General features: G+C 33.9%; 1 protein-coding gene across 9 annotated transcripts in view; it reads left to right on the plus strand.

Annotated features, from left to right (window-relative positions):
- The window catches only part of LIN7A (lin-7 homolog A, crumbs cell polarity complex component), a 393426-nt gene that overhangs the window by 18178 nt on the left and 351141 nt on the right, over positions 1-24107 (plus strand). For 6 of the 9 annotated variants that reach the window (XR_009702499.1, XM_061204880.1, XM_061204886.1 and 3 more), the window contains one exon: positions 8998-9115. The exons of 1 other annotated variant lie outside the window; for it this stretch is intronic. The gene's annotated coding sequence lies outside the window, so the exon portion shown is untranslated. Of the gene's footprint in view, positions 1-7983; positions 8068-8978; positions 9116-24107 lie in introns of those variants that run through there. 2 more of the 9 variants (XM_061204884.1, XM_061204882.1) reach the window with 2 other exon arrangements.

Genomic DNA, 24107 nt, shown 5'->3' on the forward strand with positions numbered 1-24107 from the left:
AAAGTTCTTAAGAACCTCGGGTCAGGAAAGGAATAAAGACACAGACATAGAGAATGGACTTAAGGACATGGGAAGGGGGAAAGGTAAACTGAGACGAAGTGAGAGAGTGCCATGGAAATATATACACTACCAAAAAATAGATAGCTAGTGGGAAGCAACCACATAATACAGGGAGATCAGCTCGGTGCTTTGTGTCCACCTAGAGGGGTGGGATAGGGAGGGTGGGAGGGAGACACAAGAGGGAGGAGATATGGGGATGTATGTATACATATAGCTGATTCACTTTGTTATACAGCAGAAACTGTCACACCATTGTAAAGCAGTTATACTCCAATAAAGATGTTAAAAAAAAAAAAAAGGTAAGAGAATTCAGCACCACCAAACCAGCTCTATAGCAAATGCTAAAGGAAGTTCTCTAAGTGGGAAACACAAGAGAAGAAAAAGACCTACAAGAACAAACCCAAAACAATTAAGAAAATGGTAATAGGAGCATACATGTCAATAATTACCTTAAATGTGAATGAATTAAATGCTCCAACCAAAAGACACAGGCTTGCTGAATGGATACAAAAACAAGACCCATATATATGCTGTCTACAAGAGACCCACTTCAGACCTAGGGATGCATAGAGAGTGAAAGTGAGGGGATGGAAAAAGATATTCCATGCAAATGGAAATCAAAAGAAAGCTGGAGTAGCAATACTTTTATGAGATAGAATAGACGTTAAAATAAAGAATGTTACAAGAGACAAGGAAGAACATTACATAATGATCAAGGGATCAATCCAAGAAGAAGATATAACAATTATAAATATATATGCACCCCACATAGGAGCACATCAATACATAAGGCAACTGCTAACAGCTATAAAAGAGGAAATCGACAGTAACACAATAATAGTGGGGAACTTTAACGCTTCAATTACAACAATGGACAGATCATCCAAACAGAAAAGTAATAAGGAAACAGGAGCATTAAATGACACAATAGACCAGATAGATTTAATTGATATTTATAGGACATTCCATCCAAAAAACAGCAGATTACACTCTCTTCTCAAGGGCACATGGAACATTCTCCAGGATAGATCATATCTTGGGTCATAAATGAAGCCTTGGTAAATTTAAGAAAATTGAAATCATATCAAGCATCTTTTGCGACCACAATGCTATGAGATTAGAAATCAATTACAGGGGAAAAAATGTAAAAAGTACAAACGCATGGAGGCTAAACAATACATTACTAAATAACCAAGAGATCACTGAAGAAATCAAAGAGGAAATCAAAAATTACCTAGAGACAAATGACAATGAAAACACGATGATCCAAAACCTATGGGACGCAGAAAAAGCAGTTGTAAGAGGGAAGTTTATAGCAATACAATCCTACCTCAAGAAACAAGAAAAATCTCACGTACACAATCTAACCTTACACCTAAGGGAACTAGAGAAAGAAGAACAAACAAAACCAAAGTTAGTGGAAGAAAAATCATAAAGATCAGAGCAGAAATAAATGAAATAGAAACAATCAAAGTAATAGCAAAGATCAATAAAACTAAAAGCTGGTTCTTTGAGAAGATAAACAAAATTGATAAACCTTTACCCAGACGCATCAAGAAAAAGGGAGAGGACTCAAATCAATAAAATTAGAAATGAAAAAGAGAAGTTACAACAGACACCACGGGAATACAAAGCATCCTAAGAGACTACTACAAGCAACTCTATGCCAATAAAATGTAGCCTGGAAGAAATGGACAAATGCTTAGAAAGGTATAACCTTCCAAGACTGAACCAGGAAGAAATAGAAAATATGAACAGACCAATCACAAATAATGAAATTTAACTGTGGTTAAAAGTCTTCCGACAAACAGAAGTCCTGGTCCAGATGGCTTCACAGGTGAATTTTATCAAACATTTAGAGAAGAGCTAACACCCATCCTTCTCAAACTCTTCCAAAAAATTGCAGAGGAAAGAACACTCCCAAACTCATTCTACGAGGCCACCATCACCCTGATACCAAAACCAGACAAGATACTACAAAAAGAGAAAATTACAGACCAGTATCACTGGTGAATATGATGCAGAAATCCTCAACAAAATATTAGCAAACAGAATCCAACAACACATTAAAAGGATCATACACCATGATCAAGTGGGATTTATCTCAGGGGTGCAAGGATTCTTAAATATACACAAATCAATCAATGTGATACACCCTATTAACAAACTGAAGAATAAAAAGTATATGATCATCTCAATAGATGCAGAAAAAGCTTTTGACAAAATTCAACCCCCATTTATGATAAAAACTCTCCAGAATGTGGGCATAGAGGGAACCTACCTCAACATAGTAAAGGCCATATACGACAAGCCCACAGCAAACATCATTCTCGATGGTGAAAAACTGAACGCATTTCCTCTAAGATCAGGAACAAGACAAGGATGTCCATCTCACGACTATTATTCAACATAGTTTTGGAAGTCCTAGCCACGGCAATCAGAGAAGAAAAAGAAATAAAAGGAATCCAAATTGGAATAGAAGAAGTAAAACTGTCACTGTTTGCAGATGACATGATACTATACATAGATAATCCTAAAGATGCCAACAAAAAACTACTAGAGCTAATCAATGATTTTGGTAAAGTTGCAGGATATGAAATTAATGCACAGAAATCTCTTGCATTCCTATACACTAACAACAAAAGATCAGAAAGAGAAATTAAGGAAACAATCCCATTCACCATTGCAACCAGAAGAATAAAATACCTAGGAATAAACCTACCTATGGAGGTAAAAAACCTGTACTCAGAAAACTATAAGACACAGATGAAAGAAATCAAAGATGACACAAACAGATGGAGAGATATACTATGTTCTTGGATTGGAAGAATCAATATTGTGAAAATGACTACACTACTCAAAGCAATCTACAGATTTAATGCAATCCCTATGAAATTACCAATAGCATTTTTTACAGAACTAGAACAAAAAATATTAAAATTTGTATGGAGACAAAAAAGACCTCGAATAGCCAAAGCAATCTTGAGGGAAAAAAGCGGAGCTGGAGGAATTAGACTCCCTGACTTCAGACTATACTACAAAGCTACAGTAATTAAGACAATATGGTACTGGCACAAAAACAGAAATATAGATCACTGGAACAGGATAGAAAGCCCAGATGTAAACCCATGCACCTATCGTCAACTAATCTATGAGAAAGGAGACAAGGATATACAGTGGAGAAAAGGCAGTCTCTTCAATAAGTGGTGCTGGGAAGACTGGACAGCTACACGTAAAAGAATGAAATTAGAACACTCCCTAACACCATACACAAAAATAAACTCAAAATGGATTAAAGACCTAAATGTAAGGCCAGACACTGTAAAACTCTTAGAGGAAAACATAGGAAGAACACTCTTTGACATAAATCACAACAAGATCTTTTTTGATCCACCTCCTAGAGTAATGGAAATAAAAACAAAAATAAACAAATGGGACCTAATGAAACTTCAAAGCTTTTGCACAGCAAAGGAAACTATAAACAGATGAAAAGACAACCCTCAGAATGGGAGAAAATATTTGCAAATGAATCAACGGACAAAGGATTAATCTCCAAAATATATAAACAGCTCATGCAGCTCAATATCAAAAAATCAAACAACTCAATCGAAAAATGTGCAGAAGACCTAAATAGACATTTCTCCAAAGAAGACATACAGATGGTCAAGAGGCACATGAAAAGCTGCTCAACATCATTAATCATTAGAGAAATGCAAATCAAAACTACAGTGTGGTATCACCTCACACCAGCTAGAATGGGCATCATCAGAAAATCTACAAACAATAAATGCTGGAGAGTGTGTGGAGAAAAAGGAACCCTCTTGCACTGTTGGTGGGAATGATATAGCCACTATGGAGAACAGTATGGAGGTTCCTTAAAAGACTAAAAATAGAATTACCATATGACCCAGCAATCCCACTACTGGGCATATACCGAGAGAAAACCATAATTCAAAAGGACACATGCACCTCAATGTTCATTGCAGCACTATTTACAATAGCCAGGTCATGGAAGCAACCTAAATGCCCATGGACAGATGAATGGATAAAGAAGGTGTGGTACATATATACAGTGGAATATTAGCCATAAAAAGGAACGAAGTTGGGTCATTTGTAGAGACATGCATGGACCTAGAGACTGCCATACAGAGTGAAGTAAGTCAGAAAGAGAAAAACAAATATTGTATATTAATGCATATATGTGGAATCTAGTAAAATGGTACAGATGAACCAGTTTGCAAGGCAGAAATAGAGACACAGATGTAGAGAACATATGTATGGACACCAAGGGGGGAAAGCGGGGAGGTGAGAGGTGGTGTTGGGATGAACTGGGCGATTGGGATTGACATGTATACACTAATATGTATAAAATAGATAACTAATAAGAACCTGCTGTATAAAAAATAAATAAATAAAATTTTAAAACACACACACACACACACACACAAAAACCAAAAATTAAAATGACAAAAAAACCTCAAGAGCATGGATGAAAGAAAGAAGGAGGAGCAGGACACTCTTTTGATGCTTTACCAATAGTGTTTACAAAGAATTAACCACACATTATTATTATCTTATTTAAGTCTTACAAAACCTTGATAAATTGACATAATTATCCTGTTTCATAGGCAATGAATTTAAGCCTCAGAAAAATTAATGCCTTGCTGAAGACTAAACTGATAGTATGTAGAAGAGCTTGGAATAGAATCAAATTAGAAATAGTAAGATTTTGAGTTAAAGAGTAAAGTGTAAACACAAAAATATTTTTAAGGAGTTGTAGAAGATAGATTACTGGGTAGACTCACTTGTATTGATATTTACAGTGAAACAAATATGGTCACCTTTGATGCCAGTATAAACTTTGGTGTTCCACAGTTTTATGGACATGATATAATAATTGTACTTTTTTAAAACTTCAAAATATGTGGGTAAAAGTATTGGGGTCTAACTAGTATTTGAATCTTGGGTAAAGCATGTACTTTTCTGCTTGGGTCATGTGGTCATGATTTATTCACGATGGGAAAGCTGAGAGCTGGAAATCCAGCTGCAGATACCCTAGATCTGCTGATTAACAAATATCAGCATTTTGACCAGCAGCATTTGCACAATTTTTCTCAGAGTAAACATATTATTAGGAGTGGAAATTTTAAAAAATCTAAATCTCAAATATCTTTAATGCACATTAATTAAAATAAATTATAAATGACACCCCCAAGCTTGAGTAACTAGAATATTGAGAGAATAAGAAACTTAAAGTTCCTGATATGAGTATTTTGAAAATACAAAGCAATTGGCCAGGCTTTAACATCAAGTAAATAGTAGAATAGAAGTTTGAAGAGTATTTATAAGTCAGTCACCTATAAAGACACTAAGATATAACATTAGCAAGGTTTGGGTGATGTTCCTTTTTTGTTAGATCTTGCTATCATAAGATTTATATCTTATCACCCATAAATGTAGTAGTTTATTTGCAAGAAGATCTATGAGATTTTAGTTTTATGATTGTTGTTTTTATTATTAACCTTGAGCTTTTGATGCTTGTTTACTTGGGTGTTATGGAAAATTGTACTTAATCTTTGTGGATTTTTTTTTAGGAAATTAGATTTTAAATCATTCATATTTAAGCTGCTGGCAATTACTTAATTGATCTTGTTATAACTGATGCAATTTCTTTACAATAGAATTAAGTCAATATGTACACAAGATTGTTCAGCATCTCACAGAGTTAGAAATGAATGAATTAATATCACTTATGATTAAATAAAAATAGTGTATGAATGTAACAGAAACATCTGTAAAAAATAATATCATTACAATATCAGCAAGAATCTGTGAACTTAAACCAAGTCTCCTGAATTTCTATAGAGGATTACCAGACCCCAGCCAGTTGGGACTAATACCTATGTTCTCGTCTTGTTTTTGAATGATGTATATACTGTCTGAGCTGGGCCCCAAACCCTTGGATGAGATACTCCAGGTACTTTTTCCTGCCTCTCTGCTGCCTGGCTGCAGAAAACCCTGTGGAAGACTACAAGACCTTAGAAAATGGTGGAGCTACCTGACAGGAGTCTATGTCCCTGATAAGTCATAAAGAACAGTCTATGTCCCTGTCACTTCCTAGGTTAGATGGAATGTGAGTGAAAAATAAACCTCTATTGTGTTAAGCCTTTGAGATTTAGGAATAGTCTGTTACAGTAGATAGTCTAACATGAATAATACAGAGGGTGTGAGGAAAACCCCAACCTTGTCTCATGCTTTCCTCTCAGCATCCTCAACCTTGCTGTATATTAAAGTATCATTAATTATGTACCAATAAGTCTAAATAAAGGTGGCTTTGATCTGGATATTGCTAGAAAATCTATCAGTTGTTTCCAGCATTCCTACAATAAGAAATATGGGTCTAAATTAGAAGTATACAGTGCTTACCATAGGGCCAAAATATTCTCCCTTTGTCCATAAAACACTGAAATGATATTGTTAATGATTACTGATATTTTCCTCTCCCACAAGGTCCATATTTTCTGCTAAGATATTTCTATTAGACAATTTCCTATCAGTGGAAAAAGAACAATTTGGGATTCTAGGGAGTCTGATTTAATGAAAAGCTATATTGGTAGTTAAAACTCATCAAATCATATAATGAAATGCTCATTCCAATTAGAGTTAATCCTCAAGTTATTTGAACTTATAAGATGAATATATTTTCTATTAGTAAACCAAAATTGTATGCTAGCTACCAGATTGATTAATTTTTAGCAATATAAAGTTTCTCATTCTTTAAATGCACAGAAAAAGTTTGATCATGATGGCTAACAAAAGTAGTACAAGTATTTCTGAAGTATTTCTGAAGTAGGGTACACAATTTTCACTTAATTGTACTCAGAATCCAAACATCAGAATAATGAGTCTCTGTTATTCTGAAATAACATTTTTGACTTACTGATTTTATGGATGGATGAAATGTTTCTCTTAATTCAACCTAAGAGGAAGTGAGCATTTTACATTGCATTATATCTGTCATTTTATAGGTGAGAAAACTGAGATTTAGAGAAGGAAGGTAACTTCCCCAAGGATCCACAGCTGGTAATTGAGGGTGCTGCAGTTTGAACCAGATGAGATTGGCTCTATGGCCTGAGCTCTTAATGACTGAGTCCATTAACCAGAATTTCTCAGACCTGAGATCATGCAGACTGTTCAGAATGTATCTGTGGATCCCTAAGGGTCTGTGGACCTTAGACTGAGAAATACTATAATTAAATATTAAACACATATTTAAAATTACGACTCAGCACACATAAGTTTCATTATGTAATATCTTGGTCTAATAAAACCATAAACACAAATTTACATAGAAAGTACAACGCAGTTGCATGATGATAAAAGAATCTATCAGATGATCTAAAACATGTGTATACATACATGCAAATCTATCTGTCCATCTAGTTTTTCAGTTACTGAAGAGTATGGACTTGGTTGGGTACAAATACAGAGTTTTAGTTTTCTTTAATTACTGCCTTTACAATACTCTTTGGAGAAGTTTCTAAACCTAGGTATGCAAAGCAATATAACACCAAGAATTTAAAAGGAATAATGGAGCAAGGATGTGTTCTTTCCTGAGACGGATCTAGCTGAGAATAAATCTGTAGAAGGGACTTCAAGGCAGGTTCCTCCCTTCCACCTTCCTCTCCCTATCTCTTCTATCCTGCTTCACAAAAGAAAGGCACACATCTCAAAAATCTCTCTGGACGTCAAACAAAGTGACTTCAAAATATTGGCTTAAGAAAACAAATCAGTGTCAATGGATAACCAAGGAAATATAAACCATCTCAGGACTTGGGTCTTTTTCTGTCTTACAGATATTTCTGTTAAAAGTGAAAAACTGGCATTTAAAATGGATTGGTATTGATAATTGTTATTTAAAGATCTCACCTCTTCCAGCTTTTCACATTGTCAAAGAATGTATCAATTTTGAGGGAGTTCCATAAGAGCAATGCAAATAACACGTAGGTAAGAAATGTTAAATATTGAAAACAGCTTTTTTCATGTATTTAAATATAAGTAGTTCTTTTAAGCTATTCTCAAGATTCATCACTGGGACCTGTCATTACCTAAAAAGAAAAACTTTGAAGAGTTGAAGCAGTATAGGTTAGTGAAGTAGATCCTTTTAACATAATTGGAATATTTTTTGAGATTACCAAAATTTTCAAGATACGCTGGATAAAACCCACAGGCAAATTTTTTATGCTTTCTTTCAGATTTGGTATGTATTATTCAACAAAGTAGTTAAAACCTATTTTATCAAGTCATATTGTGAAATATTTAATTATTTAATCCTCCTCTTATTTCATCTTATGAAATGACTATTTTCTACCTTTTGTTAATAAAAAGTAAAAGTAAATGCTAGCCAGACTGGTTAGTTTTGGCAATAGATAAGTTTCTCTTTATTTAGATACAAGAACAATTTGATCACAATAGCTAGTAAAATAATAGAGTTCTTTCTGATTTTGTACAATGCTTTAATTTAACTATTTGAATGACCAAGCATCAGAGTTTAATACATGTATGTACACACATTTAACAAGGAAATATTTCTAGGTAAATCAATGATTTATGATCTGAGCTATGTATTACATTGCATTGTTAAAAAATAAGTAATGAGAAATAACACATTGATTTATAATTTTGTTTTATAGCTTATAAAATTGTATGAATTAATCTTGTCTTAAGAGGGCGCTATCTTAATCTCATTAAGAATTCACTTCTAAGAAATTATTATATACTTGTAATAAACTTTTAGTCATTGTGTTTGATGAACTGCAGATCATATTGAAACAACTGGGTCCAGAAAAAATACACATTAAATGTACAATTATAGGAAATTTTTAATAAATCACATTTACTTTGTATCCATAAACTAGTTCTCTTACCTCTGAACAGACAGGCGTAAATCAACAAGTATGCTGCATAAGAAAACGTTCACCTGGGGAGTGAGATTCCAGTGTTGACTTCTAATTTCTGGTGGTGGCACTCCTTGAAGTCTTCTCTCTTGGATTTGGTAAGCACCATTTCTTCACTCTTCAGGCAAGGAAGTAAAAATCCGTAGTTTCCTCCTTGGGTAAATAATTCACAACTTGAATAAATTTTGGTTCTCCCCGTTTCCTGGGGTTCTGCTTAAACGGACTTGAGGTTGGGATAGGGAATGGGAACCAGCCGTCAGGGAGCCAATAGCCTCAATTATTTTCAACATCCTTTTAAATGCAGAGAATTGATGCTGCTTTTTTCTCAGCCTTGGGTTTTCAGTTGTTGAACTTAAGACAACAAGAACATTGCTACTCGGCTCACATACACAGAATGAAGCATAAATTTTTAAAATTATACAGTGAAATGATTGTAAAAACCGCAGGACACATCCTCAGATCCAGGGGGGCTGCAGACCCCAACTTCAGGTTCTATAATCAGTATGCTTTCCAACTTTTAGGCAGGTGCCATCTAAATCCAAGATAGCCTGTGAACTGGAGATTACATCAGTCTCCACGGAATGTCTATGCTACTGTTCATAGAACAAATTTCACTGAGATGTATTTTAAAAAATCAAAACAGATTTGACCATTTCTAAATAACCTGCTATTTTATTTAGAAATTTCAGGAAAAATCATGATGAAAATTAAGATTATTATAATAAGCATTGTAGGTTAAAATTCAGAACAACTTTTAGTACTTTAGTATCAATCAGTTCTTTAAAACTTTATTAAAGAATAAACATACCAAAACTAGAAGAGAAGAAAAAGCACATATATAGAAATATAATTATCCCAATTAAATTATATTTTTATAAGGAATTCAACAATCTAGATGAAAAGAGTATTTTCAGTATCCAAATATTTTCTAAAAATAATTATCTAACAACATTGCTTTTTTTTTGCTTGTTTTTGGTCACCATTCTCTAATTTATCACTGACCTAATCAAGTTAACATCTCTAGGGTCTGGGAATAGACTTCAACTATATGAAAACAAATGAGTTTTAGAGATACATCAAAGTCCTCTATAATGTAGATATAATAGAGACAAAGTATCAATATATTCAGCCTGGGAGATATTAGTAAGAATAAAAACACAGAGAATAGTTTGGGAATATATAAAGAAACCCAGAGAGTTCCCAAGGGATGCTCACTAATCTTGCAGTTTTCAACTTATACCATATTATCCTGTCATGGTACCATTATGCAGAATTGATTCTAGCCTCACACGTGGAAAGAAGCAAATTCTAAAGTTGATGTGTGACTTTTCCTCTATATCTAAACTAATAACTAAAGATAAAAACCATTCAAGGCAAGGCATATATTTGTTAATGTAATAGTATTGCCCAAGAGCACAATATATTATTTCCACGTGTCATTTTCTCATTGATAATAACATCTGATTTATTCAGTGGTCAATCTTTTGGTAAATTCAACATCTGTAACAAATCTGAGAACCTGATAGTAAATGGAAAAAGTTCTGACCCACTGAAATACCTAGTATTCTAAGATTCATGCATCTTGTGTACTGGCTAGACCCTTGATTCAACATTAGATATAATGAATGCACATTTTTAATACTTGGTGTCTTACTTCTCTGTCCATATCAAATTAGGAAGAGAACTGGATGCTTCATTTGAGAATTTGTGCATCCATTCCACAAATATTTTTTTAAACTTCTCATGTGCTCAGCATTACACTGACAAACTAAACTATTATTTAATAACTAAATAACAGTAAGAAAGGAAATAGAGAAGCAACCATACTAAAGCCAAGCATAAAACTGATGATTGTAAAAATGACTGAATTGTTAAAAGAAGAGCTTGATACTTTCTGTTTATGTAAGCAAGCAGGTAAATGTGTTTATTTTAGTAAAAAATTTATTTTATTTTCATGTTAGTAGGATTATAACTTGAAATACATATTATTAAAAAGGTTATTCTTGATACTTAAAGAAACAATTTATCTGAAATTAATTTATTGAAGCAATGTAATTCATAACAGCAGCAGGTGTATGGCAATAATAACAGGCAGTGTCTCACTGTTTCTTTAGAAACTTTTAGAATTTATTCTTATAAAAATAGTCACCTCTAAAGGCTGGTACAGCAATTTAATAAGCTTGAGATTAATTTTGATTACATTATGTCTCAGAAAATAGACATTGTGAAACAAGGCACAGCTAGGTTCCTGGAGAAACCACAGTGGTTATTTTCAATTGGCTAATTCTATTAGATACAGGAATAGCACTGAGAAGCTTTGAAAATTTAATAGTTTCTGTCCTTCCTAGAGGATTAAATCAGTAGATTGAAATGAAATGTTATGCTGGATTTCAAAATAGAATATTGTGAATTATGTACACAAAATTATATTAGTGGTCATTCAGATAAAGAATCAAGCATTGCACATGTTAAACCAGCCATGTAGACTGGCATGGGTTCATAAGTTCAGGGGCTTCATAAAATACTGCTGTGGACAAGTAAACATTTAAATCAAAATTGAAAATACATTCCTCAGGTCTATCGTGTCGTGTATTTTTCAGTCTGAGCTACATATGCGTTATCACATTTTGTGATCATATAAAATGCACAGGTTCCCAAAATAAACACAGTCACCTCCAATCAAGTTATTAACAACCCAGTGAAATTGAATTTGGCTAAAAACCAAAATTGGCAGTCTCCTCTCTGATCTTCTATAGATGTTCTTTCTTCCCTGTATAATGTATCCATTGTTTTAACCTAACAACATACATCAGTACTAATCGTTAACACAAACAGCTATGCATGACCATCCATATGTTTTGACATGTAAAACTGACAATTGTTTCTGAGCAAATGTTTCATATTTTACTTGCCACCCACTGATTTCTAGGCTTTTCCCAGAAATGGCAGTTTTGAATTAATAATCCTACATTGTTATTATGTTTCTATAACAGCATTCTGTTAACTGTTCTTAGCACTCCATTATATGTAGTTAGAGTTATAAGTGCAAATGAAATAAAAATAAAAATTCTACCAGGTGTTTGATTCATCCCTTAGTAAAGCAATTGAATAAAATGAAAATCTGCCATCTGTTCTATGGATTAAAAATCCACGTTTGTAACATGGCCTTTTGTAGCCTTTTGATAGCTATGATTTCCAGAGGAAATATATTAAGATAATTTTTTATTATACTTCTCAAAATATTTTAGATTCTCTGCAGTTTTATGAATTTATGATTCTTGATCTATATCAGTTTTTCTTTCCATTCCTTACTTTGTGTTATAAATCATATAGGTGTTTTAAATCATGAAAATAGCTTTTAGCTTATTTTCTTGAATGCTAAAAAGAAATTAAAGAAAAATCTTTTTTTCTGGGCACTATCAATGAAATCTCAAAAGAATGAGTTTTTAGATCTATTACAATTGGGGAAAATAGAGCTTTTTTTAGTAGTGATATTGTATAAAATCACCAGATGGCATCTCCTAGTCCCTGTAGAAGATTTCTGTTCTCTTGGTAAACAAAACATTCAAAAGAACAACAAAAAAAAAATTACGCTATACCAAAAAGGAGGCGTTTCCAAGTACTAACTGCTTATTTTTGTATTGTACTTCTCTCACTTGTTAGTCTCTTGCTTCCATTTTTACTGATTTCAAAAAATATTTATTACCTATGTAAACTGTAAGGTTTACAGACAAGTAAAGGTCTAGAATCAACCACTAAAATTCTATTCTTGAAGTCTCTCTCCAAGGACATTAAGTCCAGGGTGAATGTCAATTATCTTTCTAAAGCTCATAGTACAATAATGGTACTTCTGATTCAAAGCTGAGCTTTGCTACAAGAGGCAGAGCCCAAAAGGCAAAATTAAATGTGCAGTGTCTAAACTGAGCTCGCTGATCATCTTTTCCTCTGAGAATCTCAAGCTGTGGTTTACAAACAGCTTTCTTGTGGGGTGTGCTGTGAAATAGCAAATGGAATTTAACTTATCTATTACCTCGGGGCTTTGTTTACTTTCCTAAATGGAGAGCAGCAGGATATAAAGAAAGAATTCTGGAAAAGTATACCATCTAGAACTGTTTCCCAACCACTCTTCTGAAGAAAAATATTGTTATGGTCAAAGATATTGTAGAAATAACTGATTAAACAGAAATAAGTGTTTTTGTTTATCTGCTTGTTTGAGATGGCTCAGGACTTCTGTTCTAATGTGTCTGGTGAATCTCTCAAAAGAAAACATGGATTAAAGTAGTATAAACAGTTATTTCACCCTAGCATATGTATTTTGTTGATTTCTTATCAAGATTTTTATTCAAACGAATATGCTTTGGGGAAAGTTGACCAGGAGGAAGGTAATATTAATCATCAGTTTTAAGGGATCAGTTATAAAAATTTCAACAATATCATTAATGATGTAATTTTTTGTTTGAAGTGTGATGTAATTTTTTGTTTGCTCATCCATTAATCCATTAATGGATGAGCAAATTTGGAATACTTTTTTATTCCAACTTTTATTGGAATAAAAGTTTTCCCCGCTATCCGAAAGTTGAGTGTTCCTGTGAAAACTTTGGGAAGCAGAAATGGAGTAAAGTGAAGAGCAATTACCTGATGGCACATCTTGCTAAGGACACACAAAAATAAATTGAGATAAAGCACAGATGCTCACAGACAGTTTAAAGCTTTCATGGCCTGATGCTAAGATGCTGAGTGTAGTTCCTGGGAAAAGAGCCTGGAGGTGCCCTCTCGCTGCTGGGGGGTGAGCACTGCCTCTGTAAACAGCTCCCTGCAAAACAAATACTGAGTACTATTGTCCCGTTTTTCCTAAAAGGAAAAATCCTCTTAAGATTTCTTTCAGTTAACAAAAATATGTACTAATGTGGGTCTTTTGTAAAAATGAAGTGATATAAAGCAAACTTTCGAAAAGGGGAATACAATGGAATATATTGTATTCCATTTTAGGTGTGATGTATGTCTTCATGTGTTTTCTCAAAGAGAAACTTGTATACATTAGAAAATACCTGAGTAATTGACTGAATTTTTTGCTTTTTATATAAGATGTGTTGATGCAAACTGACATGGCACAATTGTTTAAGAGATTTTAAAAAAATTTCCTGCTGAATCATACAGAATGTTGAAATATGAAGACATCAATGGGACTATCTTAACAAATTTACCTCCCTCATTTTAAGGAAATTCCAGCTCAGGGAGGTAAAATAATATATTCAAGTTTGAGTATTTTTTTAAAGCAAAAAATTAAGAGAAAACCATAGCAACCAAACAGAATACCTATGGCATAAATGAGACAAGTTTATTTCTCTTACATATCCAAGGAGCCCAAAGGTTTCCATCCCAGGCTCCTGTCTTGCTACTATGCTATAAAGGACTTCCATTCCCAAGGCCACCTCAAGGTCCCTGATAGCTGTTGGAGTCTCAGCATATAGGTACTCATTTTAACCAGCAAGAAGAGAGGGATTAAAAGGACCCTCTTTAAAAGCATTTTCTGGAAGTTGCACACCCTATTTTCCTTATAGCCGTTAGCTAATATTTAGACATATGATCAGACCTAAAGGCAAGGAAGCTCTGTGCCCAGCTAAAAATTGAGAAGAAAGTGAGAATAGTGATTAGGAAATAATTAGAAGCCTCTGAACTCAGGTAGCTAGTGAAGGAAGAACTTGCGAGTTAATTCAGCTCTTTAGAATTCCTGTCTTTTCTTTCTTTCTCACATTTCCACTTACTATGTGAATATACCCAAGGTTCTGTATTGTTACATTCTTCAAAGTGTACTTCAAGTCTCCCCTACCTCACAAAGTTTTTTCTAACAACCACATCTCAAAATAATGAATTAACTCTCTAATTTTGATGTTCAGTCTATACCACAAAGTCTGGGCTGTATTGTATTGTGGACACTTCGGTTTCTATGCAGCCTTTTTCCAACTGCATTGCAAGTTTCAAGAAGCCAGGGAGTATAACTTTATTACAGTTTGTGGCTGGCCCTAGTTTTTGATTTGCTGGATCCAGTGGCCTTTGAGTCCTCATCCTAATTTACTGGGTGTAACCTAGTCCTACCCCTTGGCTTCTGCGGCATCTCTCACCAACTCTTCTTAGTTTTAGAATACTGTGTACCCACAATCCACAGGAAAAGAGATCTTGAACTCTGGTCCCTCTCAGTGTTCATTTGTAGGATATTTTAGTACTGTCGAGGTTTGCAGACTATTGGCCTACAGATCTAGTTTGTAGACATATTTTGTTTGGCTCATATAAGGTCATGAAAAGAATGATTTAGTTGCCAACATTTAAAAATCGGAGATGTCACATTAAAAAAAGAAAATTAAATTTCTGGCTGCTCTTAAAAAATTGAAAGGTCTGGCATCATCAGGTCAACATTCCCACATGCTTAGTAGCTGTCATCCCTTGTGGAAGAGACTATGCTTTGTGTTCACTAAATTTGATTTCTTTCCCTGTGCACACAACTAAATTACATTTCCCAATAAATTAGGTGTGGCTGTTTGATTGAGTTCAATCAATCAAATGTAGATTTATAAGTTCAAGGAATGGCTGTTGAAAAAATTACCCATATGATGCTCAGTGCTCACTTTCTCACCCTGTATGTCAGACTGATGCATTTTTACTTCCATAGTTCCTAATATCAAAAATAGATACATGAAATTTTATGTTTCTTTGTATGAACTCTCTCAAAATAGGCCCAATAACTACACAATATAGCCATCTTTAAATTTCATGCGAATTTTTACAGAATCCCAGTTAATGTTAATGTCATCAAAATACGAAATATATTTAAGTGATTTTCCTAAAATAATTCCTACCTGAAAACATCAAGTATTTCCACATTTCTGTCCTTCTCTGTACTTTTTCAATCTATATGACCTAACTGGAAATTAAAATGTGAAAGATACAGTTGAAGTCACCTGGCTTCTTCTTCTCCAATCTTATTCACATCATTCTCTTTCCAGAAATAACTATTAGCCTAAATTTGGAATTTATCATTCCCATGCACATTTAAAAATTATTATTATATAAGTAACAACAAGTTATATATTATTGATTATATATTATTATTGAGTTATATATTATTACTTATATATTATATAAGCAAGTATCAATGTTATATATTATGATTTGCCTGCTGTAAAAACATATACATGCACAACACAGAATGCAATTTTCTTTTTCTTATTCAATGTTATGTTTTGTTTTAGAAAAAGAAAATGCATTTTTGTTCAACGTTTTACTTATTTCTTCCCTTTAAGCATTTAAACAGTTAATTAATTTGTGGAACAGCTAATCCATTCACATGGATTCCAAAGTCAGTAAACCTAAAACACTATGGAGTTGAAAATCTCCCTCCCACCTCTGTACTTACAGCCACTCAGTTTCTACCCACCTCAGTCCCCCAAAATAGGTACCCATGGTTACTAGTTTTTTCTGTATCTTTGCAGACAAGTTTTATAGGCATAAATAAATGTTAGCATGCTATGCATTATTTTGTACATTGCTTTTTCACTTAATAACATATTGATTATCTTTTCATATCAGCGCATAAAGAGCACTCTTATCCTTTCTTTGTGTAGCATCATGTTTTATTTCATGAATGAACCTCTACTTATTTAACTACTATTCTATTGATGTACATTTTGATTGTCTCTACTCTTTTAGCAATTACAAATAATGCCACAATATATAACACACATACATAATTTTGCACATATGAGTTAATATCAGTTATTTATTATAGCATAATACATTAGCAGCTTAAATTGATAAATATTTATTATCTCACATTTTCTGTGGGCCCAGAACGCAAGCAGAGTTTATCTAGATTCTTTTGCCTCAGTACGTCTCACAAGGCTGTAATCGGGATTTGCCAGGTCTGTGTCTTCATCTGAAGGCTTGACTGGGGAAGGATCTGCTTTCAAACTCACTCACTTGGCTGTTGTCAAGATTCAGTTCCTTGGAGATTTTTAGACTGAGGGCCTCAGTTCCTCGTGGACTGTTGGCTGGAGCCCTTCCTTATATCCTTGCCAGATGGACCTCTCCATAGGGCAGCAAACAACATGGCAGCTTGCTTCCTCCAGAACAAGGGCTCTATGAGAGAGAGAGTGCAATGTAAATAAAGAGCCACAAAGAATAAGAAATAAATTAATAGATGCACATGCACATGTGTGTTTGTATATGTGGAGGAAGAGGCTGCCAGGGGAGAGGGAAGTAGAAGAAAGCAGTGGAGCCACAGATGGGCATGAGAAGAGAGCACTCAAATAGCCAATAGATGTTTGCTGGAAAGCACTGCAAGACAATAACAACCAGGACTGACACTGGGGGGAGTTTTGGCATGCTTCAAATGTAGGTAAACACAAGAGCTTGCAGTAAGGAAGCCTGAAGGAGTGGGGACAATCTAGCTCTCAGAAGGCTTGAAATTGACCTGCCAAGGCCAACTTCCAGGGCAGGGCCCAGGGAGTAACTGCTGGGAGCAGAACTCAAATTTAGCGTAACATAGATAACAGAGAGGAAGGAAAAGATAATAGTTGTGGAGAGAGTAGAGCCGGGAATGTCAGGAAGCAAGTTACTACTGGAAACAACAGAAGGGGGAGCTCTGTGAAATAAAAGAACCAATCAGAATCAAAGCTTCCTTTAAAAATTCAGGAAAACGAATTTCACACAAAAATGAGTAAGAGAAAAATAATGTGTGAATCCCATAAGTAGAAAGAAAAAAAGGAATAGAAGAATATCTACACAATTAAAAGACCCCAGAAAAGAAATACAATAGACAGACAAATAAATATTAAAACCATGCCTAATATTTCAAAGTGAACTAAAAGATATTAAGAAAAATACATAAGAAATAAACTAATAAAAATACAACATAAAATCAGAATTAGAAAAACTCAGCAATGACCTGACAGAACTAAAAAAAAATCAGATTTGACTTCTTAAATGCTCTTATAAATATTTTGTACCTTTAACTTGGAACACATGTGCTAGAGTTTCACTGAGGCATATGCCTAGTTGTGGGATTGCTCCATCAAGGTGTGTGAACATCTTCAAATTTGCTAAATATTGCCAAATTGCTATCTGTAATAAAATGGTTGTGCTAGTTTACATTCACACCAATATCTTAGGAGAATCAACAGGTCTGTATATATTACCCACCTTTTTACTGTCAGCCTGTTTCAATTTTTCCAATCTGTTGGGCATGAAATGGTATCAAAATATTATTTAAAATTTTATCTCTGTGCTTACTAATGAGGTTTAGCATTTTTAATGTAATTTTTATCAAACTTTCTCTGAATTACCTGCTCACGTGCTTTTATCTATTTTCTTCTGGGTTGGTTTTATTTTTCTTATTGATTCATAATAATTCTTCTATTTATTTTAAAAAACAGTTCTCTGTTACATGGATTTTAAGTATTTTTTTAAGTTTAAGATACATCTTTTTAAGATATGTCTTTTTAGTTTACAATGTCTCTTTTCAAAACAAACCTTGTAATTTTAATATAGTGTATATTTCAGTAAGTTTTCATACATAGTTAGTGGTATAACGTTCTTGTGCTTTTTTTCTCTCCTACACCAGTAACAAAAATAAATGTCCTAGACATTCTTGAACACTTTATAAAGTTTTGCTTTTACATTAGAGTCTTTAACCCACGTGGAATGGATTTTAGGTGTAATGTGAGGTATGGTTCTAATAATTTATTTTTGTTGTATCAGTAACCACATTAAAACCAATTTTCACTAATACAAACAGTGCTGCAGTTGGCATGCCTGTGCTCATGAGCACGTGCTTCTTTATGGTAGCACCTAGAAGTGGCGGGACTGGGATGAGGAGCATGCACATTTTCTTATTCAGTAGCTGTTGAGAGATTATTCTCCTAATGGAATTTTTGAATTGACACTCACTCATTGGGTGACACTCACTCATTGGGTGACACTCACTCATTGGGTGAAGTTTGAATTCTACTTCCCTATGAGTGTCATCAGACATTAATCTGAGCCAGTCTGATGCATGTTAACTGTTGTATCAGTAGTCATTTTACAAAGATTTTTTTCTTTCAATTTGTGTTCTTGAAATATATAATCACTTGTTCAAAGTGGACTATTTTCTGAATTTGCATAATTTGTGAATCCCAGAGTATTTCTTTCAGAGTGATAAGCAGATATCCCCAAAGAAGGTATTAAATAACGATTCCTTCCCTGCGTTGTTACCTTGTATGTGAGACACTATCTTAAAGATGATCAAGGAAAAGGAATTTATAATTATTTATTTGAATTTTCTCATCCCCATGCTTTAAATATTCATACTACTACTACTAACTTATATCTGCATGAGCACTTGACAATTTTAAAGAGTTCTAGCATGCATTTGGACAAGAATTTAAAACTCAGAGTTTCTCATAACTAAACATTAATAAAAGTGATAAAGTGTTCTTTTTTGCGCTAATGAGTCACTCCCAGTTTTTTAGCTACCTATTATTTTGTTTCATCAAAAATGTTTGCATATTTATATCAACTTTCTGTTTATCCTTAGATTATTCATGCCTGAGTGGTGTGTCAGCTGCAGAAATAGGTTTAATGAGTTTCATCGGGATACCTCATTCCAAGAACAAAAACTGGAAAAGAAATAAAACACAAATGCCTGCATACTAATATGGCCCCTTGTTAGAACCAATCTCAGAGTACAAGATGATACATAGTCCCTACACAATATACATCTCCTTTAGAGAGGCCTTTACTTCGAATTTGGCTTTCTTTGTGTAATCTCCTACAGACACCACACTAATTTTAAATATATAAACAACAAATACCCAAAGGTAGAGGTTACCGTTACTCTACCCTGAATATTGTATTTCTCTGCACCTGCTCAGGTTTTATTTTATAGACTATTGCTTTGTTCTGCTGCTTTTTTTCCTTCTTTCTTTTTTAAGAACAATTGTTGTTTATGATAGAAACCGTTGCCATAAAAATAAACATTTAACTTATTAGCATTCTACACAGACATCCTATTTCTTTGAAAGAGAGCCTTAATTTACTTTGGTGAAGATAATGCATTATAAAGCACCTTTTTTACATATTTAATATATGCTATGTAGTGCTAGTCTATTGGGACAGCAAGCAAAGTTAATTTAAAAGAGTGAAATTTAAAGTTGATCTATGAAGCGCATAAAAAATGGAGAACTAAGGCAATTACTCATGCTTTTCAGATTAAAAATTCCATTATATATATATATATATATATAAATAAAAAGTGAAAGATTTTAGAGCTGTATAATTTAGATGCATTATTTTATGTATAGTTCCTCTGTGTGTGTGTGTGCGTGCATGCACGCACGTATGTGCATACGCAGCAAAATACATGGAATTATAATCTTGATATTCTAATGCTCATGAAAAATTTGATCTTAAATTTTACAGTAAACGTTAAACAAAAGATTTGCAAGGAACCCTCCATTTCTTAAGCCAGGTGAAGTTTTTGAAGCAATATTAACCAGTGGTATTTAGAAGGAATCCATTAACTTGTCTGAAACACAGGGGGAAATATTGTTTGATTTAGTTTTGATCACTTTGAACTATATTCAGCACTTTAAGATGGATATCTCTAAATTTCCCAATTTCCTTGGATTTCAAAGAGAATAAATTTCACCCATTAAAGCGGAAAAGTCTTGATTCCTCCACACATAAAAAAATACTCTGATGTGGTGCTTAGGTGACAGTGAAGAAGGAGATAGGCAAGAGGGACAAATAGGAATAAACATTAATGACTAATTTATGCAAAACACTTTACACATATATTTATATTATTATTGTGGTTGGTGCTATCTCTTGTAATCCACTCACTTATTTCATTAAAAATAAAAAAGAATTCTTCTTTTTGGCAAATGACCTGAGAAAAGTTAGCAATTGCTCAGTTTGCATGGTTGGTATCAGAGTTGGGATCAGAATCGAGGTTTGAACTTTATAGTCTGTATGACTACAAAGTCAATATCCTATCCTATCTAACACACCGTGCAACAAGGAGAGGTACACAGTAAATTTTGACTAAGGGTGATCAGATGTGCAAATGTGTCCAGTAAGAGCATAAGTGTGCTCTTAATGCTCTTCTGTGTTGCTGAGAAGGAATGAATATGTGCCAGCACCATTTACCTAAGGAACACAATTGTTTAGAGAAAGTTCAGATGTTAGATACTACTACTAACAGCCTCTATAGTGATACAGAATTTACAAAAATATTTTATAAGATTTAGATACCATTTATTGAGGGCTCACTTTCTGCCAGTCATAGTACTATTATCACATTTCATTTGTTCAATAAGCCAGTGAGTGAAGTATTATTAACTAATCTTTGTAGAAGATACTGAGGTTCAAAGACTGATCAATATCATAGAGCCCTTCAGGGATTTATCAGAATTTAATCTAAGGTCTCCAAACTTCTCATCCTCTAAACTTATACTCTTTCCACTGCTCCAAACTAACCGCTCAGTACATCAAATAGAGAAGGCACTCAAGAGCCCAACAATAATTCCAGGTTAGAGAAATGGAATAATTATTATGATTGTTCATACTTTCAAAATTCCTTTTTTATACAGAGTAGTCCGACTCTTTGGATTCCAAAACATCCAAATCATTATCTCAGTCCTTTATATAACATTGCCCCAAGAAATTAAGTAAACAAAACAAACAAAAATAACCCAAACAAAAACCAACCTCACCATCAAAATTTTTTCAGTTAGATGAAGAAATAATAAAGAACACTTCTTTAAACTTTCTTGAATGTGATAGTAAATGCTACAGTGTTTTCAAACATCATTTAGGAAGGCCATCTATTGTAACAGTTAAACACTATAGCTGTAGAGGTCTGACTTCCAGAATCCAAATTCTAGTTCTAGAACTTATTTTCTTAGGCGATAACATAGCAAATCTAATCTTCTGCATGTATGTAATGGGGATAATAATACATCTGTGAATCATTTAGGATGCTTGATTATAAGTTTTAAAAAACTACCTCCCCAAAATTTAAATAACCAAAATGCATTAGCTCATATAAATTGAGATTTCAAAAGTTTCAAGAATGCTTTGATCGCAGCTCTGGCTGCATTTTTCTAAGGTTGTGTGCCAATGTTGGCTTACTTTGGGCTAGCCAAATGTCTGCAGCAGTTGTGAGCCTCCCATCTCACCCTGTTCCCTCCAGAGTTAAGAGGGCCCTGCTCTTCCCACAAATGTCAAATATAAGGCCTTCAAACTTCATCTGGATTTAATCATCATGAGGCTTATGCCTACCCTTTAAAATCATTTCTATAGCAGGAAAAATGACAGAGTGCTCTTACTGGTGTAGGCCAATGTATAGATTTGGGGCTGGGTTCAGTCTTAAACAGACCACATAGCAGCTTCACAGCAGGGAAGGAGAGAGAGAGATGGCAGCTGAGAATGTCAAAATCAATGTCCCCTGCAGCCTGCCTTATAGGGTGGTTGTAGGGTGAAAGAAATCATCTATGTAATGCACCCAGCAGAGCTTCTGATACACAGTAAAGGATACATAAATGTAGATATTATCCTTCTAATGTTTTTACTTTATTTTTATTTTATTTGATAACTTTATTAGCAGGCAATATTGAAGGAAAGATTATATACAGTATCTTAAAAATAATTTTTGTTCTAGAATATAATTCTATATAACTAAATTAGACTGTTGCTACTTTATGTGCTGAATTTGGGCTTAAAAGAGAACCAAATCATATATCTTGATTTAAACAATTCTTTGCTCTCATCCTCCTTCATTTTTTTTCCATGAAAAATATTTATAAATTAAATTAATCTTTCAGCGACAGTTAATTTGGCAATAAAAACTACAGTAGAGTAATTTCATTAACTAGCCTGTTGGTTCTCAAGCTGCATGTATTCGCGATACACTTTCAAATGCACCAGTTTTGGCTGAATACTTAAAGGGATTAAAAGAAAATGGGTGATTTTTTTAAAGCGCACTTTAGAAAATTGAAGGAAAGAAAACCCCTCATTTCACAGTTATTCAGCTATCCTCTTCAGAGCTGAGCCACAGTGTTGTTTTATTTTCTACTCTGACCACACTCTTGTGAACTTGCAATGCAAAGTTTTCACATGTTCTGATAAAAATGTCATTTCTCTTTTCTTCACCTTCCCTTTCCTTTTACCTCTTTTTTTTTTTTTATCGTAAGAGATCACCAAACCCAGTTTTCCGTAATGATAATAATAGCTAAAATTTATTGAGTGCCCATTATCTCCCAGAGACTGTTTTAAGTTTTTTTATATGCATTAATTCCTTTAATCTTCAAAATGGTGACATTTCTTGTGAAGGGTTGTTATGGTCCTTTATGCAGTAGCACACATTATTATTGCAAACCCTTGAGTACGTCTATCTTTTATTGTAATATATGCTTTAAGGAGTTATTTTTGTAGTTTGAATAAATTACTATAAGCAAGAATGCTTATATAGTCATCCCTTAATCTCTTAACACACACACACTCACACACACACACACACACACACATATCCGTGCTATGTGATAAGTCTCGAGCTCTTGAACTAGCGTGGGTCTTCAGGCACAGGACCCCCACAGTTCTTGAGGTTACAGCTTTGGATTCATGCACACTCAAAGACTGCCTACCTGTCTCTGAATCATAGATTCAAGTTCCTGTAAGACAGAATCTGATTGGCCTATATAGGGTGAAGTGTCCATAAATGATTCACTCAGCTATATCTGGGAGGAAGAATTTTATAGGTTGAAAGAAGAAGGAGAAGGAGAAGAAAGGGGAGGAGAAGGAGGAGTAGGAGTAGGAGAAAATATATCATAGACTCATTACTTTCTGCTATTAGTAATAATGTCCCTGATAAAAGGAAGCAATTTTATATCAGTGCTTAGTGGGATTGGAGGAAATTGGGACATACAGAAATCAGCAGAGGCTGGACAAAGGAAAAGGAAAGATACCTTACAAGGAGAGTTCCTTAGCTTTATGTCTAAGGGTCTGAGCAAGTGCTTTAGTAATGAGCATGAGAAATGTATGAATTATTTATAGTTA

This window comes from Eubalaena glacialis, chromosome 11, assembly GCF_028564815.1.
Source record: "Eubalaena glacialis isolate mEubGla1 chromosome 11, mEubGla1.1.hap2.+ XY, whole genome shotgun sequence".
In the NCBI taxonomy this organism is placed as follows: Eukaryota; Metazoa; Chordata; class Mammalia; order Artiodactyla; family Balaenidae; genus Eubalaena; species Eubalaena glacialis.